Genomic DNA, 11363 nt, shown 5'->3' on the forward strand with positions numbered 1-11363 from the left:
GAAAGCAAAGAAAGAGGACAAGGAGAAAACAAATGTGAAAGAGAAGTAGCAAAGTGTGGATTATTTTCAAGCTTGCACACCTTCCTCTGAAACACTGATATGGCTACTGCCACACATTATGGGATTAGACCCCCTTGGGTTTGATTCACTATGGTGGTTTTTGGACTCTTGATCTTATAGTTCTTTTCCAACCTAAATGATTCTATGGTTCTTGCTTCAAACAAGAGTAACTCTAACTGCTTGTGATGGTCATGGCTGGGATAGAGTTAATTTTCTTCATAGCTGGCATGGGGGCTATGCTTTGGAGTTGAGCTGAAAACAGAGTCAATAGTATAGGGATGTTTTAGTTACTGCTGAGCAGTGCTTGCACAGTGTCAAGGACTTTTCTGCCTTTCACCCCACCCCACGAGTGAGTAGGCTGAGTGTGCACAAGAAGTTTGGAGGGGACACAGCTGGGATAACTGACCCCAACTGACCAAAGGGATATTTCAGACCGTGTTGTCTTGTGCTCAGCATATAAAGCTGGGGGAAGAAGGTGAAAGTTTTCTCACTTTCACCCTTCTGATTCTTTTCTCCATCCTGTGGCAGGGGCAGTGAGTGAGTGAGCGGTTTGGTGGTGCTTAGTTGCCAGCTGGAGCTAAACCATGACACCACTAAAACTGCCTGTAGATATGCAGGATGTCTGTTTGTAAAAGTCCTTGAATGAGGACTGCACCATTCTGGCATACATGCCCTGTCTTAGAAAGGGCTGTGCAGGATTCGCACAGTGAAATTCTGTGCCACATGCTACATAGATGCAAAACAAATCGTTCCGGCCTCAAGATTTTTTCAGTAAGTCATTACTTTTAAGTAGTTTAATTCTGCAAAATGCATTTATTAGTGACAGCAATAACAAAATAATGTGACTGTGGGACCTGCAATCCAGATAGAAATGATTATCCAGTAGAGTACAATCCACCAGAAAGACTAATAAAATTAATCTATAGTTTACTTCCAAGAGTTAACAATAAAAAAACCCCTTTTCTCCTTTATCTGCAGTGTTGAGATTTTGATTTTGCTTTGTAGTTGTCACACACCATTGGGGAAATACTACCTGGCTTTACTTTTTAATTTGGGTATGAGCAAACACTAAATAAAATATGCATCATCAATGTTTAGGTGAGAGTTTACGGGACGGTTGTTTGCTAGTTCATTCTTCGTCATTCAGTTCAAGACAGAATTCTAGAAAATAATTGATAGAACTTTGTGTCTCGTAAAAAAAAAAAAAGAAAAAGAAAAAAAAACCTTCATAATTTGCAGTTTAATTGCATAATATACAATTGTCTCTTCTTTGGGAAATGTAAGTTTCATTACCATAAGATACTGATTTCTTTCATGGGCTTGAAGTGTACCTGTTTGTTGCAGTCTAGATGGTCAGGCAAAGACATGCAGCAGCTAGGCAACATCCTACCTGTGCAAAGTAAAGAGACTCTATCAGCAGACTCATTTTGCTGTTAATCTTCCTTCTCTGTAGCTCATTGCAGCATTGCCAAGTCCCTGCTGATAGGGAACACAAAAGTACAACGATATAGATATTGTCATTTAGAAAGGAAACAAAGATAAATTGGGGAGCCTTTGAAGCTGCCATTCTCCAAAAGATGGCTGTTTGACCATACAGCTGTCTTTGAGGTATTCAATAGCCTGACAATTGCCTCTCTTTATCACTACAAAAAGTTGTCATTAAATGGCTGCATAAAGCTGCAAAGTGCTTTGTTGTGGGTTTGTGTGGTTGTGGGTTTTGTGTTTGGTGGTGGTTTTTTTCTCCAGACAACTTAGATTTTTAAATGTTTAAATGTAACAAATATTCTCTTTATTTTCAGAACTGTAATTGCCATTGCTTCTGGTGACCCAATGATCTGATTAGCACTTGGCAGAAGGAAGAGACAGGGTCAGTTTCCCTGAAGAGCTTAAATAATACCTTCCATTGCCTAAGAAGAAAATGATAAATATGTTTTACTTCTGCTTTAGCATAGAATGAAGGATTATTCATCAAGTGTGTTAAAGCAATGACTGGTTTTAAGATCACAAAGGCTGGTGGTGTTAACTGGTAGAAAATCTACAGTTATTTTGGCTAAAGTGATCATTCCTTACTTGTGATTATATAGCCAGTGAGGGGAGGAAGAGAAAAAAAAGTGGTGCTCTTTCTGCCCCCTCTCTCTCCCCCAACAGTGTTGTCTCAGTCATGAGTGTTAAGTCTGGCTTTGGTAGAAGATTCGAAACTTGCTGGTATTGAACCCATAGAAACAGGCAATCCTACTTCTCTGAGCAAATTTTACATAGCTACGCAAGCGAGGCAGGAGGAAGCCAATGCATTTGCAAATCATTTCTGCAGTAATAGTCAAGTGAAGATTAGGATGCCGGAGTAGGACTCTTCATCAGGGATTGTAGCGATAGGACAAGGGGGAATGGGTTTAAACTTAAACAGGGGAAGTTCAGGTTAGATATAAGGAAGAAGCTCTTTACTGTGAGGGTGGTGAGGCACTGGAACAAGCTGCCCAAAGAAGTGGTAAATGCTCCATCCCTGGCAGTGTTCAGGGGCAGGCTGGGACAGTCTTGGGCGACACAGTTTAGTGTGAGGCATCCTGCCCATGGCAGGGGGGTTGAACTAGATGGTCTAAGGGTCCTTTCCAACCTTAACTATGCTATGATTCTTTTTCTGTGATTCTATGAGTATCAGAAAGCTACATGTGATGCTTTTGAAAAGACTACCAATTGACCAAGGCACTAAAGTTACTGACCTCTCAGCTGGACATGAGAACCTCAGAAAATTTTGTCCAAGGACACTACTCTCCTTGGAAACCAAGCCCAATAAAGTTAAGCAGTATACTAATATATATGTGAATGCTTCCACTATACACTATAAGCAGTCATAGCATTTATTGTTAATTCCTCGTACTGCTGATAGATATTTTTTTAAAGCTAACTATTATCAGAATATGAATAACTATTATCAGAATATGAATGCAATTCCAAACACAGCTGTTCTTTTAGCTGTACAGGGACTTGATCACATGCATTTATAATTGTTTAATTTTTAATCAGAATTGCCATTTTCAAACTATAATTGAAGAAGCTATTATAAAAATGCATAATATGCATTAAAGCAATACCCGCATTCACTTGGAATTATACTCTCCACACTTAAGATTAAAAATGCAGGTGTACAGATATAAAATCAAAGTTATTGCTTTGTTGCTAATTATGAGAATGGATATAATCCTAAACACCTATTTTCTTAGGCTAATAAGGATCACATTTCCTTTAGTACTTTAATATTCAGAATATAGACCAAGGAGCAGCATATCATAAAACGTCTTTACTGTGTTAAATACACTGGAACATACCTGCAGTATTCACAGCTCCTGATATACTGTTTAATCACTTTAAAGTCAGTCCATTAAGGTCAGAGGTATTGCTTTCAGTAGCATGTCACCAACAGTAATTACTGTAGGTTACAGTATTCTGAGTTACAGAACAAGCAGAATAACCTCCTGAAAGCTTTGAAAAAGAATGTAGCTTAGTCCTACGTGTGGTGTGTTTTCTCATTCAAAATTATTGGTACTTTTCAAAGACAGGTTAAGAAACCAAATTTGTTTACTGTGTGCTGTTGAAGTCAGAGCAATTCATTAGGAAAAGAAAACCATTCAGCTCCAGTGATCCAAACAGCTCAGCTCTAACTCTATTATTTAGCTGTTGTTAGGTGGAAGGAAATAAGATCTGGATGATGTTTTTTTGTTTTCATTTGTTGCACCGCTCTCCATGAGAATTTATGATCAGCATTAAACACTGCTGTAAAAAGTAACCTCTCTGCATAAAGCAGTATAAAACTTCTGGGTTGAAAACTTGAAGCAGTTGTCTTCACCAGGGTTTTTTGAAGTGCCATAGTTAAAGCTTGACATATTCTACAGTAGGATGTAATTCTTTTGTGTGATGTCCATGAGTGTAGTCAAAAGAATTCCTGACTTTACTCCCATAGAAGAGTAATTTAAATTAAAAAACCCCACCTGTTAGACTTGGCTATTTTAAAGCAGTCAGTTTTTCAGGCACAGTCAGATGCGTATTTCAAAACTGACAGGAAGAGAGCCTTGAGAGAAGGAAGTTTGTACAGTGCCTTCAAATGCTATTGATCCTTTAGGTTTACCTGTCTCAATTTCCCCTGCTGTACTGTGTTTTGCACTGAGCATACTGTGTCAACTGGAGAGAAACTATTATGACACTGGAAGAGACCAAAAATTCTCGACAACACTCCTGCACCATGATGCAGTCTTACTTATTTTTTAGAATTGGGAATTTCTGCGTGCTAAATACCCAAAACTTGAACGCACCCATTTTTTCTGTTGGTTGGTTTTGTTGAAGTTTTTTTGTCTGGCTTCTGAGGAATTATCCTACACTGCAGCTGCATGTGGCTAGCTAGACCCGTGTTTCATTACTTTCATCAATTTCAAATTTATCAAATTAGAAAGTGGCATTAAAATTTCAGAGTCACTGTATTCTTATGTGATGAAAATAAATGGTAACATAAAAAAATAGAAATTCCATTCATTTAGCAGGGACTTGACCCGTATTGATTTTTAGCCTGGACTGCTGACATCCAGTCTTCACGAGGCAAACCTGAGCAAAACCAAGTTTCCTTTTTTTTCTTTTACTTTTGGAAGGACTTTTTGGGTGTTGTCTGTTTGGTTTCATTGATTTTTTTTTCTCTTTGAATGAGGATCACTAATATATTAATGTCACCAAAGAGAAGCAATCAAAAAATTGAGGGAAAGGAGGGAATACCACGGAGGAAAGGATGATGCTTCTGAAAGTAAGGAAAGTTAGTATTGTTTTGATTTTGTTATAGCCTAATATTTGCTTAAGATCGTAATCCGTAAAGAGAGGAAGTAGCAGCTTTTGTGGGAAACACATCAGTGTCATGGGGAACCTAAAGTCCAGTCTAGGCAACTTTATGTAAATGGATGAGGAGATGAGGTTTGGATGCAGAACACTCAGAAAAATCTCAGATGCTGTAGTTTTCTGAGCTGTGGTCTTCTGGAGTATAAGTCACCTTCTCCACAGCTGTATTCACCAAAGAGAATCAGTTGTATGTTCTTGTTCCTATAGCACCTCACTGCCTCACCTGAAAACTCAACTGAGGCAAAGTGAGTGATACTGCGTTTTCATATCTGGTGGCAAAACCCAGAGCTGGATGAAATTTGACTGTGGGTTTTAGAATTTAATTTATAAGATTACAAGGTCTTAGACTGACACTTGGTAGAATTTGCAGGTTTCTCATTTTCAAGGAGCTGCCCTTTAAAAATCTTCTGTTTAATTTCATAGAAAAAGATGGTATCAAGCTATTATCTGGCTGACTAGTACAGCTATTTGCTTCTTGGGGTGGTATTATGCCACTTGCACAGTTCAGAAGGTTTAGGATACATTACTGATGGAAGAACTCTCAGTACATTGATTAAGTACTGTTCTTTTTATATAAAGGAAACTTGCAAATTGTAAATGCTGCTGAACATGAAAGGGTGGAGTTTTAGCTTGGTATGAGTTGTTTGTGTTTGCAATATGCAGTACTTCCATTCCACCATCTCCCCTTTGCCATTCAAGGAGATTGGTCCAGCTGCTACTGGTGTCAAGGTTTTGATATTCTCTTCAGCTAGAAGAAGGAAGCCAAAACCATGCACGTCTCGCATGTTTGTGAGTCTTTCTGCTCACTTTGATGCTAATTCTAGTAGTTCTCCTGTACGGGATACCAAAGTTGTTGTAAATGGGATTCTGTAATTATAGAAGGAAGTTTCTGAAGCAAGATATGTGCATATGTTAAACACAATCCACTTTTCTACTTCTGTAATAGAAATGTTAAGTTGGGAACAAGACTGGCCTAGTTATTCACCTAAATTAATCCCCAGTGATTAGAAATTCCCAACTAGAGGAATTTCTGCTGACCATGTAGGAATTGCAGATTGCCCTCAATCAGAAGGGTAACTATGGAAAGAAATTATTCATTATTGCCTGCTTGCTTACAAGGATGAAAGCCAGATTATTTTCAGTCACACACAAGCCTTTGGGAATGTCACTTGCACACTTTTCTGTATCAGATTTCCAAAACTTTCAATGGTAAACTTACTCTTTTTAGTCTTGTTCTTTGGCAGACTTTCAAGGTAGCAGCTCCTTGCCCAGCTGTGATGTTTTTCCTTCACTATATACATGAGGGGGTGCAGGGAATGATTCATAGTTTACCGTAACTGTGTTTTTCTTTAAACAGAATGCCACAGGAATATTGCAGCATCGTGGCTGTCTGTCTTAAAAACACGTTAGACCTAGATTTGTATGACTCTGATAAATCTAGGTCAAACATCATAGTCTTCACTCAGTACTTATTCAGGCAAAACTCCCATTGGCTTTAACAGGAGTTTTGCCTGACTAACCACTGTGGGATTTGCCCTCAGTATCTAAAATATTTGATCTGTTCCTTGTACTTTGGAAGCGTTCGAGAATCAAATTGTATGGCTTGTCCTTGACTGCCCCACTGTGGCTGCAACACCAGCTTAAAACGTGTCAGAATCTTCTGTCTCCTGACATTAAGCATATCTTCATCGTCAGAATATTTTTTTAAAAAGTCATGTAATTTATTATATTGAGTAACAAAATCTGTCTGCATTAATTCTGTGTATTACTACATGAAAAGGAAATACGTTATTTTATGTTCTAGATTCCTTGTTCCCCTTCTACCGTACAGCTTCAGCTTTTTGTTTTCAGTTATGGGGGGAAAAAGAACCTCTACTCTTAAAAAATCTCATGGCTTTTTGTTCTCTCTTACAAAATGGCTCAGAGGTTCATATCACTGCCTATTCCATATGAGGCCTGTAGTTCACAATTCAAATGTCAGAAGCGCATTCAATGAGAGTTAGGGCCAGCTTTGTGAAGTAATAGATGAGGCAAATAGAGTCATTGATAACCTCAAAAATTTCACTGCTTTCTTAAAATAATTCTTCTTTGCAAGGAAGGCATTAGATGAAAATGTTTGTTTGATCTCACCATGAAATGTGCAGTATTTGGAAATAAAGGCATAAAAAGACTTGGACCATGCAGAAGGAACTAGTTTTACTTTAAGCAATGTAGCCATGTGCTTACTGCCTCGATTTTTGTGTTGTTTTTTAAAATTAGTAGGAGTACATTTTGAGATGATACTTGTCATCGTCTCCTGTAACACTACATCACCAACTGGGCTTTCATTTCTACTCTAATTTCTATCTGTCTCTATCTTCACTCTCAGTGCATTACCTATTATTGCTCCCTGTTTTCTCTTTTCATTGTATCTTGTTTTATATCGAACCTTCTGACTGGAATGATCATGTTTTTTCCTGTCAAGCATTCTGCTTTTCATTTAAATTCCACATCTGAGGTTTTAATTCAAACCCCTTGGAATAAAAATGCTGTCACCTCACTCTTTAAAAAAAGTTCTAGGGTGAATCGCATAATAAATGTGTTGCATATTTCATTAGAAGGTTTCTTATCCTTACTCAGGCTGAATAGCACCCAAATCTTCAGTGCTTCCACTGATACAAATAATTCTAGCCATGAATAGGCTGTTATTCAATGTGACAATTAGCTCGAGTGTGTATGCTTTTTCTCTCACTATAGCACTCAGGGCCAGTACAGAAGTGTATTTGCTAAACAGTCACTTCTAGCCTGAGAAAAAGACGCTAGATTGGTCTCTCCAAAATGAGGAAGCTGGTAACAATATTGTGACAATTTAGAAATATTTACCTGTCTTTACTCAAATTCGCTTTAAATTCATCATAATAACACATATAGCAAACTCTTATGAAAATTTTGATTTTATGCCCAAATCCTACCACTCAGCCACCTCACTTAGCCTTTTATTTCATCCTCTTTAGCAATGTCTGTTATGCTTAATTTATTTTAAACTGAGATATTTTTCAATGCAGCTACACTCCCAAAATTACAGAGCAGTACTACTGATTAAACACTTAGGCAGACATTACCTGTTCATAGTCATTTCCTCCTGGAGAGGCATGGAATATCCGGCAGTCTGGTCCTGGATTGGTTGTGTGTCAATGAGTAAGCACAGCATAATCATTGTAACTGCATTTTCATATTATGCTTAATGAACTTAATTAAAATACATTTCTCTGAATTGATAATTGGGGGGGGGTGAATTATTAATGACATCATTAGCTTCATGAAAGTGTCTAACCTGAAGAGACTCTTTTCAGCCTTTTTTCTAACTAGAATAATTAATTCAAGTTGCCAAATAATATATTCAACTACTTTGGTATAAAGCTTAATTTGATCTTTGTTCCCTTGGTCAGATTTTGGTATAATTTTCTCCGGCATAGCTCTCCGACTAATCTTGAGTTCAGTAGTTCATCATAGGAGTTGAAGTAATTCAAATGTGGTCTAAAATGCCCCGAGCTGGGACTATGGTTGACTTGGATTACCTACTTTTCAGAAGTCAATTATGAATGGAAACACATTCTCAGAAATTGAGAGAGCTTGTGTGTATCTGTCTGGAGTAACAACTGCTTCAGTCTTATTATTCTGAATGAAAGGAATGTATCATGTCCTGGTCTACATTTACTAAGTTAGTGACTTCTAAACATTTGGAGCTGTAAAATGGGAAGCCACCAGGCCATCATTCAAAGCATCTAGGCATGTCAAGGGAGCCTATTACAGCATTTATTAGCAGCATTGTGGAACTGCTCATTTAATTCTATCCTTTTTTAATTTTTGAGTGCTCAACTGTACAGCCATACAATTTGTTTTACAGTATTTCCAGATTATTATATAATGTAAAAAAAGTATTCCTTTTAGCCAGCTATTCTGGATAAGAATGGAAGCAAGAGCACAATGGTTTCCCTTGGCTTTAGGATCAGATAGATAGGTGCTGAATTGCCTTGTTAAACTGGGACTTTATTCCATGTGCTAATCTGAAAAGCTCTTGGTCCTCTCTTGTAGCTCTCACTAAAGTCAGCAGCATTTCTGCTCATGTTTTCATAGTCCTATGCCACATGGGCTAACCTACCTGCTTCTCCAGAGCTCATCTCTGCACTATGTTGCTTGGTGTTGTACATGTGCTGATGCTGAGAATTTCCAGCTAAAACAATGGCACACTTTAGGCCATATAAATGGATTATTTGTTATAAGTAATAACTTTTCTGGACCAAGGTTTTTATTGGAAAAATTGAAAAATTTTCTGGGATCCCTTTAGTCTCTTGATCAAACTGCTTTTGTTCATGGTAGAGCAACATTACAATAAGAGGTGGTGTAGGAAAAAGAGAGCAAATAGAAAGATACACCTAATAGGTGTGACTAACAAAAGGAATATATTTCATTCCAATTAAATATATTCCTTTTCATTGCTGAAGTGTTGCTTCAGAAACTTGCTCAGTTCATAGAGTGGTGGGGACATCTCACCTCACTCAATACACTGTAAATTATTCAATGAAATTAATGCACACTGTGTGTGCAGACTCTCTTTTCAAAGTCTTTTCTAAATGGCAGCTGCCAAAGGTTCATGAAACTGTCATGCCCATAAATTATTTAGCAGATCAGCTACACTCTTCTTGAGAGAAACAAATGGGGATCTATAGCTTTAGTAATTCGTTGAGTTTTTGATATGTGTGCTTCTTTCCAACTACATATAGAACATTTGTACTCCATCAGAAATAAAACCATAATTACCATCTGCTTCTTAATTAGGAAAGGATAACAAGAGAGGGGTTGTATATACTTGACATTAACTCTCCTCCACAGAATAGTAATACCACATTGCGATGTGTAGGTGACAGAATCATCTACAGCATAATTTGATATGCAGAGGATACTGTGTTTCTGTAGCTAAATATTTTAATGTCAGAAGGAGTTCTTTGGGGTTTCTATCCTCTCAGGGCTTTAGCTTTACCATTTAAGTTAAAGGGAAGAAAAAGTTTGTGACAGGACCCTGGGTCAGACACAACTTTAGACAAACATGTAGATCTTGCTTGCAGGTTAGGCTCAGTCAATGACTTTATGAATTGTACCAACCCAACAGTAAGAGGGCAGGGATTGTTGCTTGGGATAGTTTTTGTCCTTTGGCATGAGGGTTGTTATTTCCCTATCAGTGCCAGCATGGAACCCCAGGGCAAAGGTAGTGAGCTCTACATGCTTCCTGACAACATATTTAGACAACATGCCTTTGACTGGCTCCTCTGGAAGCCTCTCTCCATTACAAAACAGTTGGCCAAGTACTGTGTTTGCAGCTTAGTTTTTTTTTAATTCCATACAACTCTCAGTTCAGCCTTGCCTTTTCACCAGGTGTTGTGAAACCAAGCTATTATACAATTGATTCCAATGATGTCCTTATATTTGCAGGTTGCAATGCAACAAGCTGTATTTTCTCTGCCAAGGTACCTTTTCCTAGTCCTGTGTATATTGTACTGGAGTTGAAATTCTTGTGTATTATAAGGTGTATAGATAAAGCCTCTTGAAATTGTTATAGGAGCAACATAATACCATCCTGTATACCACAGATGCAACGTAATACTGGTGTTTTTTAACATTGTTTTGAGCTTTTGCTTTTAGTTTTCCACCTGTGGTGTACAGTATTGTCCTGAGCTTTCTGCACAGACCTGTTATAACCAATAGTAAAAGGTATTTGTATTAGACAGCTATATATCAACTGATGTTCTTTGCTAATCTAGGAAGTAAAAACCAAAAAGTACAAAAGTAAAGATTGATATGACATACTGAAGACTCATTAGGAAGAATTTAACTTGGGCTTTAGAAGTTCTTTCTGCTCAGAAGGTCTGTCCCGTGAAGAGGAATAGCACCACTGCATGCTTCAATTTGCATGTACAAATTTGATTACAGCAGATAGAGGGTTTGCTCCACAAACCAGCACCTCACTTGTCAGCACCTGTGATTTTAGTCTGAGTTATCTGTCTGGGAAGAATCAATTCTTGAATAATCATGGGACTGACATAGTGGTTTTTTGGTGGGGGTTTTTTTTTTCTCCCTTAGTTCTTGTAACAGTAAGAAAATTTTAAAAACTTGTCCCTTAAAGGATCCCCCCCAAAGTACTCGTTTGAAAAATAACGAACTTTTGCAATTTAAGTCATACGTGTTTCATGGAAGACAAGGCTGGGACAAACATTTATGAGGAACCTACCTTTCTCCACCCAAGATCTTATTCTGTTATTAGTGGATGTGTGTATTGGTAGACTTTCTCTGAGAAAAAGCTATACCTCACAGTTAATACGCACACAACTCTTCCTGCTAGCTGTGCAACACCAGTTTTATAGTCTGTGTGAACAGCACCTCAAAGCTCTTAAGCA

The 11363-nt window shown here is 37.8% G+C and overlaps 1 protein-coding gene across 1 annotated transcript in view; it reads left to right on the forward strand.

The window, feature by feature from the left end:
• LOC104404692 (ephrin type-A receptor 6-like) overlaps window positions 1-11363 on the forward strand; it is a gene marked incomplete at both ends in the record, with an annotated part of 59433 nt that overhangs the window by 19312 nt on the left and 28758 nt on the right. The gene's annotated exons all lie outside the window — the stretch shown is intronic.

Source organism: Nestor notabilis, unplaced genomic scaffold (assembly GCF_000696875.1).
Source record: "Nestor notabilis isolate BGI_N333 unplaced genomic scaffold, ASM69687v1 scaffold704, whole genome shotgun sequence".
Classification (NCBI taxonomy): domain Eukaryota; kingdom Metazoa; phylum Chordata; class Aves; order Psittaciformes; family Psittacidae; genus Nestor; species Nestor notabilis.